This window comes from Silurus meridionalis, chromosome 15 (assembly GCF_014805685.1).
Source record: "Silurus meridionalis isolate SWU-2019-XX chromosome 15, ASM1480568v1, whole genome shotgun sequence".
NCBI classification, from domain to species: Eukaryota; Metazoa; Chordata; class Actinopteri; order Siluriformes; family Siluridae; genus Silurus; species Silurus meridionalis.
This window is the reverse complement of record NC_060898.1, coordinates 11,084,327-11,093,499: the sequence shown is the minus strand read 5'-3', so window position 1 is coordinate 11,093,499 and position 9,173 is coordinate 11,084,327.

Here is a 9,173-nt window from a genome sequence, read left to right as displayed (position 1 = left end):
TTTTTCAAGAAAATAATGAGGCATTAAATAAAACACCTTCGAATAAGAGGAGGATGGTGTCTTTCTGTAACACACGGAATTCATTTCTTATTGGATATTTGGCATTAAATGTTGCTCTGATGTGCGCTTCCTTTTCAGCACACTGTCTTAATAGTGTCTAATCGCCACCTGGTGGGGGATTGCAGATGTAACACATGTTCAGCTGACTTTTTGTTGTTTTTCTTCTTCTTTTGTCTGATACCCGTTAGGGGTCGCCACAGCGGATAATCCGTCTCCATATCATAGTGTCTTCTACATCTGCTCTTTCAAACCAACCACCAGCATGTCTTCCTTCACCACATTCATAAAGCTTCTCCTAAGCCTTCCTCTTTTCCTCTTCCCTGGCAGCTCCATCTCCGGCATTCTTCTACCCCATGTCGCTCTTCTGCACATGACACAAACATCTTAATCGTGCCTCTCTCACCTTGTCTTCCAAACGTCCTACCTGTTCGGTCCCTTTCATAAATTTCATTTAATAAAGATTTTAAACTATGTTTTCATTAACAAATTTCATAAACATTTTTAAAACACATTATTCTATGAAAGTGACATAATGTCTAGATGAAATCACTAAGGTACCATAGGGGCTGCAATGGTGCATCCTAAATTCACAGGGGGGCCACTGTATAAGGAAAAACCTGGACACCTGACTATCACATTTAAAATTGAGTCCAAATCTATTTTTTTATTAGTATAATATACAATGTATACTATGTTAAAATCCATATTGCACCATACCAGATATTTCATCACCATCATCATCATCATCATCATCATCATCATCATCATCATCATCATCAACCTCATTATAATTTCTATCAACCCCCCCTCACTAGAATGGTAAGTATCGCATTCAAAAATGCGCTCACTAAATATGCTGCAAAAAAACTTCCTTGGCTTTCGCCACATCCCTCTTTACCTACTGTCACATCTTCTTGTACTCCTGCCTACTTTTCTCGTCTCTCTGCCGATCCAAATTTGGTTTCTCCTTATGCTCTCCTGCACTTCCTCATTCCACCACCATGTCCCTTTTTCTTCCTTTCTCTTTCCAGATGTCACACATCACAAGTACGTTCCTAGCTGTCTTCCTTATCACTTCTGCAGTAGTTGACTTATTAGTCTCTATTATTAACATCTCCTACATAGAACATAGTCCACCAGTGCACCTTCCACCGCTCACATACGTCACCCTATGATCCTCCTTCTTCTTAAAATATGTATTTACCACTGCCACAGTTTTTCTAGATCTTAGCGCTGCTTTCGACACTATAGATCATGACCTTCTCCTAGATCACTTACAGAATTACATCGGCATGCAGGGACAGGCATTAAGACGGTTTAGATCCTACAGGTCTGATAAGATAAGACATTCCTTTTTTTGTCCCACAGTGGGGAAATTTCTCATTACCATTTCATAGATTTAAATGGAGAACTATCCAGGTTAACGCAAGTAAATTATGGGGTGCCACATGGTTCAGTTCTAGGACCCATGCTTTTCACAATATACATGCTTCCCTTGGGAAATATTATTAGAAGGCATAAGATTAAAATTAAAAGATATGCTCATCGCCCCAAAAACCAGTACACAGAATCAGAATCAGAATCAGAATCAGAATCAGGTTTATTGGCCAAGTGTGTTGACACACACAAGGAATTTGGTTCCAGCTGTTTGTTACTCTCAAAAGTACAGACATAAATAAAAACCTATACATGACAAAACAGACACAACAAGACAAAAACAGACTATACAAGACAATACAGACAATACAGACAATATGAGACAGTATAGACAGTGTGGGTAATAAATAGGGATACAGACCAGTAATGTACATAAAGTGTGGAGTGCATGGTAGTGCAAATGACAGTATTGTGTGCCAGGTATGATGAGAGGTTACTATAAAACTTTGTACAGTATATAGAAGCAATAGTGTGTGCAACATATACAGATAATGTGATGAGTGACAGTTCTGTGACAGTTCTGTGCAGTACTCATAGATATGAGCATGGAATTTAATTATGGTCAGTTGTTAGTGAGGGTGATTGCTTGGGGAAAGAAACTGTTCCTGTGTCTGGCAGTCTTAGTGAACAAAGTTCTGTAGCGCCTGCCAGAAGGGAGGAGCTGAAAGATGTTGTGTCCAGGGTGTGAAGGGTCATTAATGATTTTTCCTGCCCGGTTTCTGGTTCTTGTATGGTACAAGTCCTGGAGAGTGGGCAGGGGCACCAATGATTTTTCAGCTGTTTTAACAGTTTTCTGCAGTCTGTTTCTGTCCTGTTTTGTTGCTGCTCCAAACCAGATGGTGATTGATGAGCACAGGACAGATTCAATGACTGCAGTGTAGAACTGTATCAACAGCTCCTGTGGCAGACTGTACTTCCTTAATTGCCTTAGAAAGTACATCCTCTGCTGGGCCTTTTTCAGAATTGAGTTTATGTTTGATTCCCATTTCAGGTCTTGGGAAATGGTAGTGCCCAGAAACTTGAAGTTCTCCACAGGTGACACAGGAATGTTGGATATTGTGAGGGGGAGTAGTGTTGAAGGATGTTTCCTAAAGTCCACTATCATCTCCACAGTTTTGAGTGTGTTTAGCTCAAGGTTGTTCTGACTGCACCATAGCACCAGCTGCTTCACCTCCTGCTTATATGCAGACTCGTCACCATCTTGGATTAGTCCAATGAGCGTGGTGTCATCTGCAAATTTCAGGAGTTTGACAGTTGGGTCACTTGATATGCAGTCATTCGTATAAAGGGAGAATAGCAGTGGGGAAAGGACACACCCCTGAGGAGCACCAGTGCTGACTGTCTGAATACCGGAGGTAACACCTCCCAGTCTCACCTGTTGTTTCCTGCCTGTCAGGAAGCTGGTGATCCATTGACAGATGGCAGGGGTATAGTAAGGTTTAGGAGTTTGAGTGGAGGATTCCCGGAATTATTGTATTGAAAGCCGAACTAAAGTCAACAAACAAAATCCGGGCATATGTTCCTGGGCAGTCAAGGTGTTGCAGAATGTAGTTTAGCCCCATGTTGACTGCATCATCCACCGATCTGTTTGCTCGGTATGCAAACTGGGGATCCAGCAGCTGTTCTGTCACCTTCTTTAGATGGGCCAATACCAGCTTTTCAAAGGTCTTCATGACGACAGATGTCAGAGCGACAGGCCTGTAGTCATTCAGTCCAGTAATGGAGGGTTTCTTGGGGACTGGGATGATTGTGGAGAGTTTAAAGCAGGAGGGGACCTCACACAACTCCAGTGATCTGTTGAAGATAGAGGTGAAAATGGGAGCCAGTTGGTCAGCACATGCTTTGAGACAGGAGGGGAGACACCGTCTGGGCCGGAGCCTTCCTTGTCTTCTGTCTCTGAAAGAGCCGATACACATCCTTTTCACAAATCGTGAGCGCAACTTGAGTGCTGGAAGGAGTTGTAAGAGAGAAATCCAGAGGTGTGATGGGGGCAGACATTGGGCTGGGTTGGATGAGAGGTGTGAAGATATTGTCCTCAAACCTGCAGTAGAAGGTGTTAAGGTCGTCAGCCAGGTCTTTGTTTGCTTCAGTGGGAGGGTGGTCTCCTGTAGTTTGTGATATTTTGCAGGCCTTTCCACACTGATGCAGGGTCGTTAGCTGAAAACCTGCTTTTCAGCTTTTCAGAGTAGCTTCTTTTGGCTATTCTGATCTCCTTTGTCAGTTGGTTCCTGGCCTGCTTGTACAGAGCTTTGTCCTCCCCTCTGTATGCATCTTCCTTGGCATGTCGAAGTTTTTCAGTTTGGCTGTGAACCATGGCTTGTTGTTACTGAACTTGCAGAAGGTTTTGGTTGGCACACACATGTCTTCACAAAAACTGATGTAGGATGTCACAGTGTCAGTCAGCTCATCCAGGCTGTCAGTTCCAGCCTCAAAGACACTCCAATCAGTGCACTCAAAGCAGTCTTGTAGTTCCTGCTTTGCCTCACTGGTCCATCTCTTCACTGTTTTGACTACAGGCTTAACAGATTTTAGTTTCTGCCTGTATGTTGGAATAAGATGAACCAAGCAGTGATCAGAGTTCCCTAAAGCTGCCCGGGTACAGAGCGATACGAGTCCTTAAGAACGGTGTAGCAATGATCCAGTGTGTTTTTCCCTCTTGTCGGACAGTTAATATGTTGCCTGTATTTTGGAAGTTCTACTGTTAGTTTTGCTCTGTTAAAGTCTCCAAGGATAATAAAAAGAGAATCCGGATGTTTTTGCTCCAAGCCGGATATTTGGTTTGCCAGGTTTTGCAGTGCATCATTCACGTTGGCCTGAGGTGGGATGTAAACTCCGGTCAGAATGAATGAGGAAAATTCCCGCGGTGAGTAAAACGGTTTACAGTTTATTACCAGTGATTCCAAGTTTTCGCTGCAGTATTTATCCAGCACTGTGACATCTGTACACCAACGTTCGTTAATGTAGAAGCAGATTCCGCCGCCTTTCGTTTTGCCCGATAGCTCCGTTACGCGATCCGCTCGGTGTAAGTGAAAGCCCGAGAGAAGTAATCCGCTGTCCGGGATTGAGCGACTGAGCCAAGTTTCAGTAAAACAGAGAGCAGCGGAGCATGCAAAATCTTTGTTTGTTCCGTTAAGAAGAGTTAGTTCGTCCATTTTGTTCGGCAGTGAGCGGAGGTTCGCCAGGTGAATCGACGGGAGCGCAGTTCTAAATCCCCTCTGTCGCAGCTTCACTAGCGCGCCGGCGCGCTTCCCCCGCCGGTGTCTCCTCCATGTGCCATAGAGAGTGGCTGCAGCTCCAACTAAGATCTCCAAATAACTTTCCGGGTTTGTAAAAATTGTTGAAAAAGTGTCTGGAGTGAACTCCCCGATGTTAAGCAATTTAACTTGCATTTAGAAGCATGTACTGTAAATACTAGTTCAACAGTAAAGGACCTGGAAATGATTCTAGACAGCAACATGTCTTTAGAAAACCATATCACCCTGTAGCCCAAGACAGCTTGCCCACTGAAGCTAAGCAGGGTTGAGCCTGGCCAGTACTTGGATGGGAGACCACCTGGGAAAAACCAGGTTGCTGCTGGTAGAGGTGTTAGTGAGACCAGCAGGGGGTGCTCACCCTGTGGTCTGTGTGGGTCCTAACACCCCAGTATAGTGACGGGGACACTATACTGTAAAAAAAAAAACAAAAAAAAACAAAAGCACCGTCCTTCGGATGAGACGTTAAACCGAGGTCCTGACTCTCTGTGGTCATTAAAAAATCCCAGGATGTCTTTCGAAAACGAGTAGAGGTGTGCCCCGGCATCCTGGCCAAAAAACTTGCCCGCTGGCCTACTTAATCATCCCCTCATATTAATTGGCTATATCACTCTCCTCTCCACTAATATGCTGGTGTGTAGTGGGCGTTCTGGTGCAATATGGCTGCCGTCGCATCATCCAGGTGGATGCTGCACATTGGTGGTGGTTGAGGAGAATCCCCCTTTCATATGTAAAGCGCTTTGAGTGCTGCAGAAAAGCGCTATATAAATGTAACAAATTATTATTATTATTACAAAAACAGCCTTCTTCCACCTTAGGAATATTTCTAAGCTAAGAAACATGTTGTCTATATCTGATGCAGAGAAGCTCTTCCATGCATTAATGACCTCCAGACTGGACAATTGTAATGCATTACTAGGTGGTTGTCCTGCATCAACAATAAACACGCTACAGTTAGTCCAGAATGCAGCAGCCAGAGTTTTCACAAAGTCGAGAAAATATCACCATATAACCCCAATCTTATCATCCCTACACTGGCTACCTGTTAAGTTTCTAATCAACTACAAACTATTGCTACTTACTTACAAAGTCCTAAATGGTTTGGCTCCCATGTATCTATCCAGTCTTCTAACACGCTACAATCCATCACTCTCTTTGAGATGTCAAAACTCTGGACTTCTAGTAGTTCCTAGAATAGTAAAGTCCACTAAAGGTTGTAGAGCATTCTCACATTTAGCTCCTAGACTTTGGAATAGTCTTCCTGACAGTTTTCGTGGCTCAGACACACTCTTTTCTTTTTAGCAAAGCCTCCACATAACACACATCACATATCATAAGTTTGTGCTCCAGTACATCTGATCAAATGCACATTATCAACTTGTGTATTATGAACAGCAGCTACACTAATTCCTCTCCACTGCTTCTCTTACTCTTCCCATCCCGAAGCATCCTGAGGTTGCTCCAGCTCCAGTCGTATCCCACCTCATAAAGATTATGTACCTCTAAAGAAGTATATGGGATTTTTTTTTTAAAGATGCACATGGTTAAGAACAATATTCAGATCAGCGGTGGCATTTAAACAACATTCAGTTGTTATTAAGTGGCCCAATGTGTTCCAGGAAAGCATTTCCCCCCACCTTTCCAACACCATTCTCTAGCCTGAGCTGTTAACACAAGGCAGGTTGGGTCTATGAATTTATGTTGTTGATGCTGTATTCTGATCCTACCACATGTTAAAGCAGAAATTAAGATTTTTTTCCAGTCTACAGCTGCTATGTTTTGGTGTGCCTGTGCCCATTTGTAGGCTAAGATTCCTGTTTTTGACTGACAAACAGTATTAAATAATCAGCATACTCAATCAGTGCTTCCAGCAGTTAACACAAAACATATGTGCATTTTAACCAACCAGCAATGTAGATGCAAAAGAATGATTCATTCTTTCTAGACCTAAAAAAGTATTAAATGCACCTTCTAATTAAATGACAATTCCCCAAAGCTACAATGTATGAGACAGTGAACAATTGTACAGTATATTGTAGACTTTAATCACAGTTAGTATCTAGTTGGTGCTATGGCTGTAATTCTATACATTCAAACCTTTACTTGTTCTTTTTACCATGTTGATCATGCTTTTTTGTCTTTCTTTGTATTTGAGAACTTTGTTCTAGACCTTGCATTTTTGCAATGATTATGCTGTGATTGTTTTAGGTGTCATTGTGCAATTAAAAAGAAATGAGTACATTATAGTGTCATGAGTGTCTTCATTTAACTTTTCAATTCATCCGTGAAATTTTGGACTGCATTCTCTGCCAATTCTTTGGAGTACATGTGAAATGGAGCAGAACTAACACGTGTTCTGTTTCATGATTGTCTGGAACGCTGCACTTTTCGTCCAGTTAATTCAGTTAAAGTCTCTGTGGACAAGCTTGAATACGAATCAAGTTTATACCTCTGCCCAGTTTTATTTAGCTTCAAATTATGCTTATGGTTTAGCTGAGAGACAGATTGTTTCAAATTAAACTGTATAATTGCACTTACAATACACAGATAAGGATGACCTAATATTATCAATATTACTTGCTTCGATAAAAAATATCACTTGCTTCAATAAAACTGTTTAATCTGTTCACAGTTGTGGTGCAAACTGTCTAGACACTGCCAACTGAACAGTTGACTGAATTAATTGTATGTCTTTTGTCTTCTGAGGTTACAGGAAAAAATTAACTTAATGCCATAAATCCTTAACTGATTGTGTTTTTTCCTAACAAAGGAATTATCACCAAGGTAAATGATCCACTGAGTTTGCAAGTTCATTGATTTTTTTTAAAGAATGTACTAAATTGTTAATTGGGTCACTCCTAAAAATCTCTCTGGTAGATGTTTTTAAATTTTGTATTAATTATTATTATAATTTTTTTGTTTTGTTTGGCATCATTACACTGACATCTCCAGACTGCATATTGAGAGTTCTCATGAACGGCTACTATATGCAACCCTTGGAATCAACTACAGACCTTTTATCTCATTAATATCTAATAGCAGGAGGTGTGTCCGATTACTTTTGAGCCTGTAAAAATGGAGGGACAATGAAATTGATGGCTGGAATTCCTAAACAATTAATACAATGATTTTGTTAACCATACCAACACAGCTTGATTAAAGCTGAAAGTTAACACTTTAAACTCATTATCGCAACACTACTAGCATTGCGGCTCCTCACACACTCCTCACACACTCCTTACACCCACTGTTTACCCTCCTGCCTTCTGGCAAAAAGGTACTGAAGCATGCAGGCCCTTCACGTCTATACAGTGTAACAATTTCTTTCCACAATCCATTTGACCACTCAAAATGAAGGGACTGACTGACACACATGCTTAAATTAACTTAATTAGTAACCGTTTGCACAAAATTGCTGTTTTATGTAGTGCCTTAGTCCTGGGGAACCGTTATTTTGTTTCACTGTGTACTGTACTGTACTGTATATGGTTGAAATGACAATAAAAGCCTACTTGAGTGCCACAGTAGATCATTTCTGCTGGCAGCCAAACTATAGAACTCCTCCATCAGAGCGTTATACAGATGCAAATTTAAAGGATCCGTAGTAGTAGGTCAAGTACTGGTCCCTCGTTACACAGGGTAACCAATCTCTTATATTTTTATAGAATTGGCTGGATTGCTCTTTTCATTAAAAGACAAACAAAAAAATTTTTTTAGCTAGCTTTAATTATGCCAAATTGTTGCAAAGTGGGTTATTGTTTGATGAGACCAGGGTAGGACTAGAAATAATAAAAGAAAATGTAATAAATAAATAAATAAAACCTGTTTGTTGCAATAAAATGACAGCTTATCACCCAATGAACAGCACAGTAAAGCATGGCGATAGCAACATGATGTTATGGGGCTGTTTCTCTTCAACTGTGACTGGGGAAACTAGACAAGATGAAGGGAAACATGATCATTTGTTTCTAATACTTTGCTTTCAGCTGTAATTAAACATGGGTGTGTACAACTGTTGTACACTTTATATCCATTATATATGTAATTATGACCAGTTAAACTGATTAGATTGTGGAATTGGTTCAGGACCAGACTGGGTCAAGGTCATATTTGAAATGGTCTTCCTTTAAAAGTTTCTGTCCTGTTTGAAGCTAAACTTTTATTTGTTTGAATATATTTCACATATGCCAATTTGAACAGTAAGGACTAGACTTGTTGAAACCTAGTTGATGGAAAATAATACAGGACTGATGTGTGTGTGTCAGAACGGTTATGAAACATACAAGGCAGATTTTTATGACTAAAAGTCAGACTGATTGCAATGCAAACTGCTTAGGATAAATTTATAGAACAAACAATTTGATGTAGAGCAGAATAAATATTTTACAAGAATATATTGTGTAAAATGTACACCAGATGGTGCTA